At 38.9% G+C, this 12,666-nt stretch overlaps 1 protein-coding gene across 4 annotated transcripts in view; it reads right to left on the bottom strand.

Annotated features, from left to right (window-relative positions):
- PDLIM5 (PDZ and LIM domain 5) overlaps positions 1–12,666 on the bottom strand; it is a 124,114-nt gene that overhangs the window by 29,123 nt on the left and 82,325 nt on the right. The window lies entirely within an intron of this gene.

The following is a 12,666-nucleotide window of genomic DNA, read 5'->3' as shown; positions in this document are numbered from 1 at the left end:
ATTCCAAATACATATTTTGTGCAATCTGGAAACCCATCAGTCAACATGTTAGAAGCCTTGTATTCTTTCCTCTATTGAAGAAAAAACAATTTACAGCACACGTGCATCGTGCATATTTCACCAGGGTCATTCACAGAATTACAGACTGTGCCAAGTTCATAAAGTAAAAATCCTTGAGCTGTTTTTACTTTACAAGTATTACACCAGCACAATATTACCTTGCCCATACAACATGCAAGAACTTGAACACGCCAAGAGGTCAAAAAGCAAGTTCATAACCTTGATTTTTTGTCTCTAGATTTACAGGGTTAATAATTGATGTATTTAGAATCTTTTCTTGGTAAGGAATGAAAAAAAATATTCACAGTTTAGAGAATATATCTAAATGTTCAGTTTAATGAGTAACAGCTATTGCATTTGTAGGCTTTTGGCAACAGTGGTAGCTGAACTGACACTGATGGATTTGCTATAGGCAGTGTGCACAAGCCCAGTGAAGCACAAAGTGAGACTTTGCATTCTGTTACATTCACATGTTAAAAGATATTTTAAGACATCTGTATCGTGAAAAGAGAGGCACTCAAGGTACACATTAGGCTCCTTAAAGGCTTAGGATACAAGTCTTTTAACAACAAATTTTGAGGCAGCAGAGATAGACTGCATGAAAGTGCTATTGCAGACTGAAAGAAAAAGGAGAGGAAGACATCCTCTGACATGAAGCAGAATCTCAGTGGTTGAAGATGACAAGGTAGTTTAGGACTGGCTTCCACTATGAAAAAAGTACATGGCTGCAACTTCAGTGTCACAGAAACATCCTTCTATGCTGTTGAATACATTTGACACATAACCCATCAAACCTGCTCCAGGCCCGAGCCCCATTACAACTTTAAGAATTCCTCAAAACACTGCTGGTCCTAAAAAAAGAAAGTTTCCTCCTCCTCCATCCAAGAGACACATCCACCTACCAAACCACTTTTCAACTGTAGCACCTCTTTACTGTCTTTGTCTGGAACATGCAAATCATAAATAATATAAATAATCTGTCATAAATAAGAAAAGCCTGCTAAGTCAGCAGCTGCCTTTACACAGAAGAGGCTACTTAACAAGCAAAAATGGATGCAAAACATGTAGAAATGGCTGAGGTGTGCTACTGTAAAACTGCAGTCTTATTATTGATATAGGCATGGAAGTAGACACTGATGCATGCCCACAAGGCTAGTTGTAATGCTGATTGGTACCTCCGCCATTGCCGTTTTCATTCATGGTTTAATTCTGAGGCTTGTGAATGACATGTCATGCTAGGTCCTGAAGCAACAGATTATTGGAGACATTTAAGCTTTCATTTAGAAATCATGTGAATCCTAATGATCCCAAATAAAAGACAATGATAAACCCAGCTATGAAACCACATGTGATTTTTTTTTTTAATCACCTCTGATGGTTTATGTGCCAGAAGACTATCCTAGAGATTAGTTCCCAAGGGAAAAGCTTGAAGCCATTACTCTGACAGAGGGGATCGTGTTGGCTGCAGGGCAGAACTTCTGACAGGTCTTGGACACCCTTTCCTACCTTGTAACTGGTTCTTTCAAGGAAGAGTTGAATAAACTCAGGCTGGCACTACAGCCTTTTAATTTAACAGGCAGGTTGCTACTGCACCATGGCAAGTCTCTCCAGTGTGGTATTGCCCACCTGCAGTGGGCTGCAGGAAAGAGTGCATGAACTGGCTTTCCTGAATTACAGCCTCTAATCACACAATTGCCTGGGAGCACACCTGCAGTGTTCTCCATAGAGAGAAAGATCCATCTTTGTCTCACTTTCAAACAAGTGGCTGCACCCTGGAGATGTTTAACCTTTCAAATGTTAAGCTTCTTCAAATTCATGCTTCAAGATTAATTCCTCAAAATTTTACTTTATGTTCTTCTACAATGAGAAACACTCAAACTCCAATTATTTTTATCCACTTTATAAATATAGCTATGTATCTTTTCAGAAGCACACTTACCTTCTAAAAAGTGGCTGTACAATACCCACAATTAGCCCTGCTAGTATTTTGTAATTCACTAGGATATTGTACAGGATTCATTACCTAGAAAATACATGGTTTGAAGAGACAAAAGAATACACAGAGATTTAAGAAAACTAATAGGTTATGGAAGAGAGCTCCCATCTATTTTTCAGTGTCATCACTACAAAGCTTAAGGAAGAATGATAAACCTTACATATTTACCAAGTTCCACATGAGTAGCTTTCTCAGACTTCCCAGATGACACTCATAGGCCAGGTTCGGGTCAAGCACATTTTGATGTCATAACACTTGTACTGTTATTAATGACAAGCCTACCTTCTAACTCCATCTTTAACCTTTTACCTCTGTTTCATAACTCTTAAATTATTCCTCTTCCACCTGATGAATACTTATAGCAAAAATGAAAGGTTTCCATGATGAAAACTAATGTAACCAAGAGTCACATTCCTTTTAAGAAAGACAATGTTGCTTGCAAGACATGAATGCTCTGCTATCAAGCTTTGGTCAAGAAGTTTCAACACTACCAGAACAAAGGAAGGGTGGAACGTGAGCCTGACTGACTCAGTCTTGTGTCCTGAAAACCCACGATGTGTTCAATTAATAGGTTATGGGAAGATTAATCAAAATAATCCTGGGAGTGGGTTGCAAGGGAAACAGATCAGAAAAACAGCCCAAGAAAAAAAGCCCAGCAAAGAAGCAAGCCAAAGACACCTCTCTGTCTTTGACATATGCTAGCTAGTACATGACTCACTCTCCTGAATTTCCATGAGCAATTCCTACCGCAGAGTGCAGCCCCATTCTACCAGCATAAGGACATGTACAGGAAAGAACGAACTTTCTGGGGTGCCACTCTGAGACCTGGGGACACACATAGGGCTCCAGTGCCAGCGCAAACTTTATCCAGAGCTTGCAACAGGCTCCTCAGACTTGCCCTCCTGATCAACAAAAGCACTGTGGAAACAGACAAAATAGACTATAAAGCAAGCAATAATTCCTCAGCTGTATTACACTGTATATAAAACGCAGTATCACATCCTGGGTTTTGGTAGGAGGGCAGGGAGAAGAAGACATATGCCAGATGGTTGTCCCACTGCTGGACATGCTACGGAGGGGCAATGGGCAAGGAACCTTCAGGGGAAGAAGCAGGTCCAAGTCACATGTGAAATGAGCACCAGTTTTTCAGAGACCACTCTGGGATATCTGCATCTGCATCACACCCCCTTTCTTCCCAAAATTAGGTGCATCAAGACAAGGCTGGACACATTTCAAAGGCATTTTAAGAAATTTGCACTGGAAAATCCTCTGAATGTACTCAGAGGTTCTGATGCCCTGCTTCCCCCTCTTCTCCCACAATCCAACAGAAGAAAAACACCATCCTTCCATGGAAACTCCTATATAATGCTGCCCAGAATGTCTTTACACACGCTTTAGAGAAAGTGACTATGTGTCATGTTGTTATTAGCCAAAGGAGAAACTGTGGTCCTATCTGAAAATCAATACAGCTTGTTGTCATGTAACTTCTGACACCACTAAAATGCTAACAAGGGCCAAGTCTCTCAGACTTTCCCAAGCAGATTCAAAAGGTCATGTGTTTTTCCTCATGTAAGCCCAAAACACCACGTTATCCATCTGTTATCATCACCACTTGAGCCCCAAGCTCAGTCTGGTACATCAGTATTTTCCCATTACGTCTCTGGATTATAAATGATACTTTTAGCTCCCACTTGTCCAGGATGACTGTGTGAGTCAGGAACAAGCCCTCTGTGATCTAAGGAAGCTTACTGACAGAAGAGGTCATGTAGTATCTAAGAGACAGTCTGTAAATGCTTTCTTCTGATAGCAAGGAATTCTGTGAGGTTATTTTCCCTTAAGAGTACTAAAACTTTCAAGACAAAAAAAGATGTGATCAAATCACTCTTCTTGGTTTCTGGCACCACCAAGTGGAATGTGGTAGCCTTGATTCTGCTTTATGGCTTCTAAAACCAAAACAGTGTAACAAAAAAAGTAAGACTTCCCTTGCCTTACACATGGCTGCCTGTTGTCTGTTAACTCCACACAGGCATAGAGCACACTGCAGAAACCTGAATAAACAGCTTCTAAAATATTCACAGTGCTTGATATAGCACTGAAGGAGGGGAAGAGGGGGGCAGAAAGAGAATTTTTCAATATGAATTTTTTGAAACATTTATATTAAAAAAACTGCAACTTCAAAGAATGATTTGTCTGCCCTGAGACCCAGTAAACTGTTACACAGGTGCCTCTGCAGAGCTTTACAGCAAGGTATTAGCACAGCTGAAATAAACCTCAGATCTCAATTTCTTGTTTTCAGATGTGCTGTTTAAGTCATACACATTACATGATGTATTTTATCCAGTATCAAAATACACATTAGCTGAAGACATATACAGGAGACCAGAATAAAACAGGTATAGAATGAGAATAAAACCCCATGAATTGGGCAAATACACATGCCTTTTTTGCAAGGATATTCTTATGTAATAACAGAGAAACAGAAGACAGAAAATACGGAGTGCTGAGCTTGTTCCCACCCCTACTGCAGACCCATGGTCTCAATCAGCTTTCTAAAATGGTGTTTACATGTCGTGTTAACCTAGCAGTGTTCCAACAGCTTCCAAGAAAGAAGAAAATGCAAAATAAAATAATAAAGAGGAGAGAAAGTCATCTGGGTGGAGGTATTTCTATATCAAGTTACAGTAAGGGAGTATGTAACCCTTCTGTAAGCAGTGCTCCACACAGAAACAATTCAAAGCATCTTTCAGGACAAGAATTCTCTCAGAGTCAATACCAGTGTTTATCTCACAAGGCCAGACTATCCTCTTTTCAAGTAATTGTATATGGCACAGTGTCAAGTAGATAAAGCAAAAGCCATGTCAATGCCCATTCTTGCTAGCATCTCCCAAAATTTTACAGCATTTTTGCCATGTGATTTGATTTTACAGCAGACTCCAATTCTTGGATATTAAATACATCATTCTCTGCTGCATATATGTTGTTTGTTATAAAACACAAACCTCTATAAACTTAAGCTACCTCCACTGACATCAGGATGAAAACTTAGCTTAGTGAAAGACCGCATGGCTGTTATTCCAAGAAAAAAAGCCTGTTTCTGAGGAGCCTGGTAGGCAACGAAAATATGTGGATGTTCAGCACACTTCAGACCAGTTAATAACAGACATTAAGTCAGAAAAAAGGTTAAGTTCTCTGGCAGCTAACCAGTGCAGAGCAGTTTAAGACAGCCAGCTTTTTGGAACAGTGGAAAGGGATAAAAGGGAAATATATCTGGAGCAACAACCCTACTGCAGAACAAAATCAAAACTCTGCTTTTGTTATAGCTACAGCCTTTTTGAGATTTTCCCCAGAGATAATGCAAACAAACTTAAGCTACCTTAGTAAAATAGATTCATTACCTTTTCACAAAAGTTACACAAGATAGAACCAGAACACAAACCCCAAAGTTGTTTAAGCTTATTTACTTGCCTTTCATTGTTGAGCCAATTGTTTTTTGAACAAGTTATTCTATTGTGCAATGTCATATACTTATTTCTCTACTTATGGGACATAAGATTTCAGTTCTTCCTTATCAACTATTGTGTTGTGGGATTAAGTGAGCTGCCATTTAAAATATTTTTTCCAGCGTTACATTCATGCATACAATATATCATTAGATGCACAGTAACGCAAAGACATTTAAATACCTAGTTTCACACACTCATTGGCTACATTTCTCTCAAATCCATTCTATTTGTCTTTTTTTTTTTTCCTGACAGAATTGATTCCTTTTTCTTGATCTTTGTTGAATTTAAATGAGTATATGTACTGACAGTAAATCATAAGCATAATTTATCTTCTTTTATCTCCTTTTCCTATATGTTTTTCAAACCATGCAATAAAGGCCGTGCTCCCTTATTCACCAGGATAAGGCAGCACAAAGCTTCATTTTTATGGCTCCATCTACTGGCAACCCCAGCTCACGATGATAATAAGGAAAACAGAAATCATTACCCTGGTATGTTGGATGGTAACTTAAGACCAACACCAGTTATTTAGGAAAATCCTTCAAAAACACAGTTTATGCATAACATTCTCAGACTAACCGTCCTGCTACATCACATTTCCTAAATTTTCCTAAATTTTAGGTCATTCCTATTTGGGATGCCCTTAAGAGCCTGAAAATCATGTACTTCCTGTATTGCTTTATGCCACAGCCTGCAAACAGCAAGCTGAACTAGGATAACCTGGCTACTGCCATAGTTTAAGAGAAAATTAATAAGTTTAGAACTAACATTTAACCCTCCCTAATAACCTACAGATGTTTATTTCAAGCCGTTCAACCTGGATCTTGATATATCCAACACCGATAAGGTCTTCTGGGCTTTTATGGTCTCTGTATTCCCTGTATACCTCCTGGCACATTTCTATCCAGCTCTGCCAGTTCTAAGAGCAAAACAAAGAAAAATCTCCAAGGCTGCAATTTAACTATGGCAGGATGAAAGAAGTTCTCCATTGCTTATGTAATAACATTGCTTATGTAATAAACACATTTGTAAACACATAAACGCTTTTCCCAACAGACAGTCCCATGTACTTGTAAGGAACGGCAACTGAATGAAGCCAGTTTGGGAATCTCAACTTTCTAGCAGAAATAAGTGCTTACACCTCCAAAAAATAAAACTTCAAAAACAGCCAGGTTTCTCCCTGTATGGTGAGCAAATGATGGATATACATAAAGTCAGTTTCAGAGTCAGGAAGGAGAATGTTCCCATTCTTCTAACAATCTACCTTCATTTATGCCAGAAATGATGCATTTTAGTGAGTGAAGGAAAAAAGAAAAAGGAAGTCAGGAAATTCATTTTCACCACAATTATTGGCTCTACTAAAATATCAGCAAACAAACACCAGAGCTAAAGAGTAAAGTCTGGCAGCACATCCTGGACTTCATCTGTAGTGCACAAGTACCAGAACTCCTGGAGAGATTTTCCCTTTGGATGCACACATAAAAAGACTTCCTAGTAAGTATCATTTAGTAGCAAAAAGAAAATAAAGATTTAAGGTTGTGTTACAGCACTACAATTCTGTGAATAGTTTTTTCTTTTAAAAGTGGATATGCCACAATGTCAGAAACTTCAATACAACCTAAGATAGTCTGTTTGTGACTAGTAAGTACCATTTTTTGCTCCCCAAGGCTAGGGGTACTTTGGCCTTTCTAGTGACTGAGGTCACCTCAGAAGCCATGAAACAGGATGGAAATAATGAATACTTCTTACTCAGTACAAGTTTCTACATCAAGTGAATCTCAGTTCTAGTTATAATTGGGCCTTATCTCTTTACTCTTGTGAAAATACAAACAAGCACATGAAACCCGACAATTATTTCTTCCTCAGCACAACTTAATACATACCTTCCTGTAAAAAAACCCAATCCAACAAATAGATTTCCAACTTTGGGGCTGAAGTCAATTACATAAAAGCAGCTTTCCATAGAAGTGAGCGTTAACATAGCTGCGGTCAGGAAATGAGAACAGAAAGTCCTGTGCACTGGACAGAATCAGCGCTGAAACAAAGGGCCCAGACAGCAAATATTTTTTGAATAGTTATTTGCTGCACCACATGCTAGTTATTTGATTTTATACATTAAAAGTAAGCTTTGAAAAATAGCAGCCCTTTGTTCCTGGAGCACCCTTGCAGCTTAATGTGCCACTTACTTACTTGCTCAAGGAACTGTTGCAAATAATTCACCTGGGTAGAGGTTTCAAGCTAGAATATCTTGTTTCTTCTTTAGTCAGCTATTTAGAGTGACAGTGCCTCCCTCAGAGGTTTGTGATGCAACACAAAAAGCACCATGCATCTCAGAAGGGCACCTGATACCAGGGAGGAAATCTTTGCTAAGTACAGTGGACTTGCACAAACTCCATCAGCAGGACCGGGGGTGCAGATTAGTTCTGCAAAGTGGTGATTTAACTGGTGTTTGACCTAATAAGTAGGATTTGGGGTTGGTGACCTCATGCCAAAGACCACAACAGGCAGACTGCTTCAAGTGTGCAGACAACAGAAACAGGCTTTGAAGCAGAAGCCAGTTTCTTGTGAGTCCTAAGTGCCAACCATGCACCACACTCTGACAATACCTCTTGCTCTTTGGCAACTCCAGAGCACTTGTGGACTTCCTGGAGGGCCTCATGGCCTGCAGAGGTGGCTTAGCGACAGGCGTGATGAGCAGGGCATCCAAGAGTGAGCGGTAGACACTAGGTTCAGAGAGTCTAGTGAGCATTTAAAAAGACCATGTAAACAAACTAGGTGACCAAACAAAGTTCAAGTTGGCTGGGACCACTGAAAACCCCTAAACCCTTATGAAAAGCCTGTAAGCTCTGTAGCAGTTTGGAGAAACTGAACCTAGGATAACCGACATAGAAATTATGTCTAAATAAACAGTCTCCAAAGTGGAGGTCACACACTGCAGAGGGTGCACAAGACAACCCACTGGGGTGTGAGAAGGTTTTCTTATTTTATTTTTTACCATTAATGAAGTAAAATAGAAAAGATTTTGAAAATAGTATTTACTTCATCTTTTTCTCATCCTATATTAATTTATGGGTTTGTGTATGTTTTATGATTTACACATACCAGTACATTAGGACATCTACATAATTTAGAAATACATAAATATACACATATTGCATGCTCAAAAATTTTTACAGATATGAATGCATGATTGAAGAACTTGAAACTGCTGGTTTAAATAAGCTTTTGTAAAAAGCAATGCAGTAAAGATTTAGATCAGAACTTTTGGAACTCAGAGAGCATCCAAAAGTTACTTGAAGATGCAGATTATTCTTTGTCATCCATGTAACACAATTTACAATTAGTTTACTGACTGAACCATGAAACAGAAATCATGAGGATCAGAAAGGTAGAATTACTCACCCAAGTTCAGAGCAACAGTGTGGAACTAAGCTAAGAATAGGGCATGGGAGCCTTGGACATAGTCTAACAACTTGCCCACCATGCTATTGAAAAGAGTTGATTTCGCAGCCCTGCAAGGGACTCATTATTCTTGTGCGAGCTTGAATCATCTTAAACCAAGCTATAAAATGTTCCTTTTAGAGCTGATGTCTACCTGGCCCGGACAGCAATGGCAGCAGATACAGCAGCAGCAGCCATACTCTTAATTTTTGATCTCTGATTGAAAGGAGAAAGAGCAGGAAGAGGAGTAGGTCCCAACTTGCACAGACTTCTCAAAGGATTTTCCAGCAGTACTTTTTCAGCATGGAAGCTTTGAGCCAAAAGAGGAGAAAACAGAGAAAGCAGGAAAGATTGACAGAGGCACAGTACAATACCAGACCATATTAACAGCTGGAAAGTTATGCGATTGTAGGTTTCCAGCTCACAGACACATCAGGCAATGTATTAACCACTTGAATACTGAAGTAGAAAACAGCAATTTTAATTTCACCCACAAATAAAGCTTTCCCCTCACCAAGCCAGCATTCAGTATATATCAGCCTTCAAATTCCCCATTCCAGATTCTTCCTCACACCATTAAGTCATTCCCACTGAACCAGGACACAGGACACTCTATGTGGATCCATCTGAGTCTCCATGGTGCTGACAGAAAGACCCCTGAAGATCATTTCGCTTCTCTTTTTCATAATAAATAATAAACATTGAAAACTTTGGAATATTTGCTGATATAAGTTCAGCAGGTCTATTTTTAGCCACCTTTACAAAGTCAGTGTACTTCCCACTCCCTTTGAATTTTCCCTACTTATTATCTAGGTTGAGAGGTATATGAACAGGAAAAAAATAAATAAAAAGGGAAAAAACAGACTGGATCCAAAGTAATTTCTACAGTGGTAAGTCTGTAACTCAGGCTCTTATTTTAAAATATCAAGATTATCCACAGAATTGCTGTGTAACTTTTTAAAGTAATTTCAGAAATCAACCAAACACACAACTATATTTTATACTACTTCTCCAATTTAAATGCAAAAATGCTGCCTGAAAACCTTGCTTACACCTAGTAGTCTGCTGTAGATATACCTTAGAAGATTTACCTTGTATGATTTACAGATGATTTAGACTGGTAGCTTGAAATTTTATTGAAAGAATTTGTTTCACAAGTAAGCAGAGATGCTTCATGCCTGCCCAAAAGCAGCAAGAGAAGAAAAGTCATTAATCAAGCCCTCATTACACCTTTGGCAATGCTAACTAAAGCTCAGGAGGAGTTCATTTAAGGATTTTCAAAAGCTCTCCTTACCCATAAAAAACAAAACAAAACAACAACAAAAAACCCCAAGTACGGTTTAATATCCCAAAGTGTTAACTACTGAAGGAAGAGCTTTCTTTACCTATTGGTAAACATCATACTTTGGATGTCCCATCATTATACAAGTTAATGCTTGTATTCTCCTCCAAAAACTTAAGGCTACTGGACAATCAAAAAAATACACATTTTATAGCAAGGGTGACTAACCTTTGAAAGATGAGGGAATAAAATGTGGAGTACCAAAGCATTCTACATTACACCCATTCTGACGTGCCTTCCCCCTCAAACCTTCCTCCGCACTTTGACACTATATATTCAGCCCATGTCACCAGCTTTTGACAACAAAACCACCTTTGAACCAAGTCTCCCACCCATTACTGGTTTCTCTGCCTCCGTCTAACGGCCATTTTAATTTTTTAATTATTTTTTTACATTTTGTCTAAAACCTCCTTTAATTTCTAAGTGCTGTTCAGATTTCAAGAGCAGCATGAGGGTCAGGAGACACCTGCATGCTGCTCCATCCTGACAGCAGCAGCATTATTAAAATTAGGTGAAACTGTATGTAGAATTACAGTATCTCATTGCGCCTTTTTAATACAGTGGACTTGGATGTACCTGGCCAATGCAGGAGGCTGCCCAAGGGCTGTTTCCACAGTCCGGGCTGCAGAAGGCAGACACACAGCCATGGTGGTGGCTACCGGGAGCTCAGAGGTCTGTGTGGCCACAGTGCACTTTGCAGGGAGAGGTGCTTTTTCAGTTGTCCGAAAGCTTCCTGCCTCTGGAGCAGGCAACTCCACAGTTATTTCCCTAGTTGATGGTAATTTCACAAGTAATTATAACAAGACAACACATGGAGAAGAAATCTCTCATTTGCTAAACATACCACAATAATGGACAACCCTTTGTAGTCAGTGTTCTTGCATCTTCCCTAAGAAGAACAAGTGCGTAGCCCATGAGGGCTTCTTTTTCTTCCCCAGGAAACAAATTCTCGTCCCTTAAGAATCAGACCATGCTGAAACTGGTTTTTTTCAGGCAGTTTTATAGCTGAAGCTTGAAAGCTTAGAACCAGGCTTGTTTAACCACAAACCCAAACTATTATTTGGCTAGTTTAAAGTCGTTACTTAAAAAATAGATAACAGTATATTAGAAACTCTACCTAGTATAAGTAGATTAGACACTGGCTACTTGGCTGCTGGTATTCAAAAACCTGAACAATTGCAGGGGGATTAAATGCTCATTTGGCTAAGTCTTCCAAAGTGTTCTCAAACAAGAGTTCTCTAACGTAAAAGAAAGCAGAAGGACAAGCAGCATTCACCCTAGGAAAGCAATATTTTCGCCCCCATATTTTGCTTCCTCTCACTTGCCACCAAATGAAGACAACCATAAAAATCTGACAGTTTTAGTTCGGACCTCTTTTTCTCCCCAACCTGATGCTCATACACCAATTAAATGAGCAGCTCCTGTTTTTGCAAATTCACTTTTGCATTCGAGGGAAGTTGCTTAAAATCAATGTAGAAATGTCAAATCTGCCAAAATGGTGATCTGCCTGAGTTGAGGAGAGTACAGCAGCAGCTACAACAATTCATGACAAAACAGGGGTATGCACAGATTATATTTCCTGGAGTTGCCCTCAAGTTCTCCAAAACTTCATACAGCATCTTTGTGAAGCTTTGTAAGTCACAAAAAGGGCCTTGACGAAGGCAAGGAGCAGGGGAATAAATCACACTGGGTATATGCTCCCAAGCGAGAACAAGCTGACTCTAAATCTTATTTATACATACATACTCATTGTATTTTCATTTTAATCTTGCTTTGACAGTAGTTAGGAGCAAGAAATTACTCTCGGAAGTTACAATTTCTGCAGAGAATATTCTTGGCTGCCTACTGATCAGAAAATACAGAACCAAAATCAGGATTAATAGCTAGTATTTAATACTAAGTCTTTGTATTTACGACTATCATGAATAATTCCATTAAAAGAAAAAAGTAGCTCTGTATGAATGTAAAAAGCATGTATATAAAAGAGCAATGTAAAGACTTGCTGGCACTGGAGCTGCTTTATATTACTTATATATTTCTCAGGAAGTGCCAGATTCAGTGGTTTACATGGTCTAAATTTGCCAGGATGACTTTTTAGGATGACTTTTTGCAACTTTCTGGAAAGGCTGCAATTGCTTTTAAATATTTTACTGTTAAACTAATAGGAGGACATTGCATATATGAAATTGAGTATTCATACACCATAAACTACAGTAGATGGCTATATTGCCATATGACTAGTTTAGGTCTTCATTAAAGAACTAAAACTGCAATAAAAAAGCATTATACTTTATATTATGAAGTCTGCCTTATAAGTAATGAAC

This window comes from Strigops habroptila, chromosome 7, assembly GCF_004027225.2.
Source record: "Strigops habroptila isolate Jane chromosome 7, bStrHab1.2.pri, whole genome shotgun sequence".
In the NCBI taxonomy this organism is placed as follows: Eukaryota; Metazoa; Chordata; class Aves; order Psittaciformes; family Psittacidae; genus Strigops; species Strigops habroptila.
The sequence above is the reverse complement of the archived record's forward strand: the minus strand, read 5'-3'. Positions and strand labels throughout refer to the sequence as shown.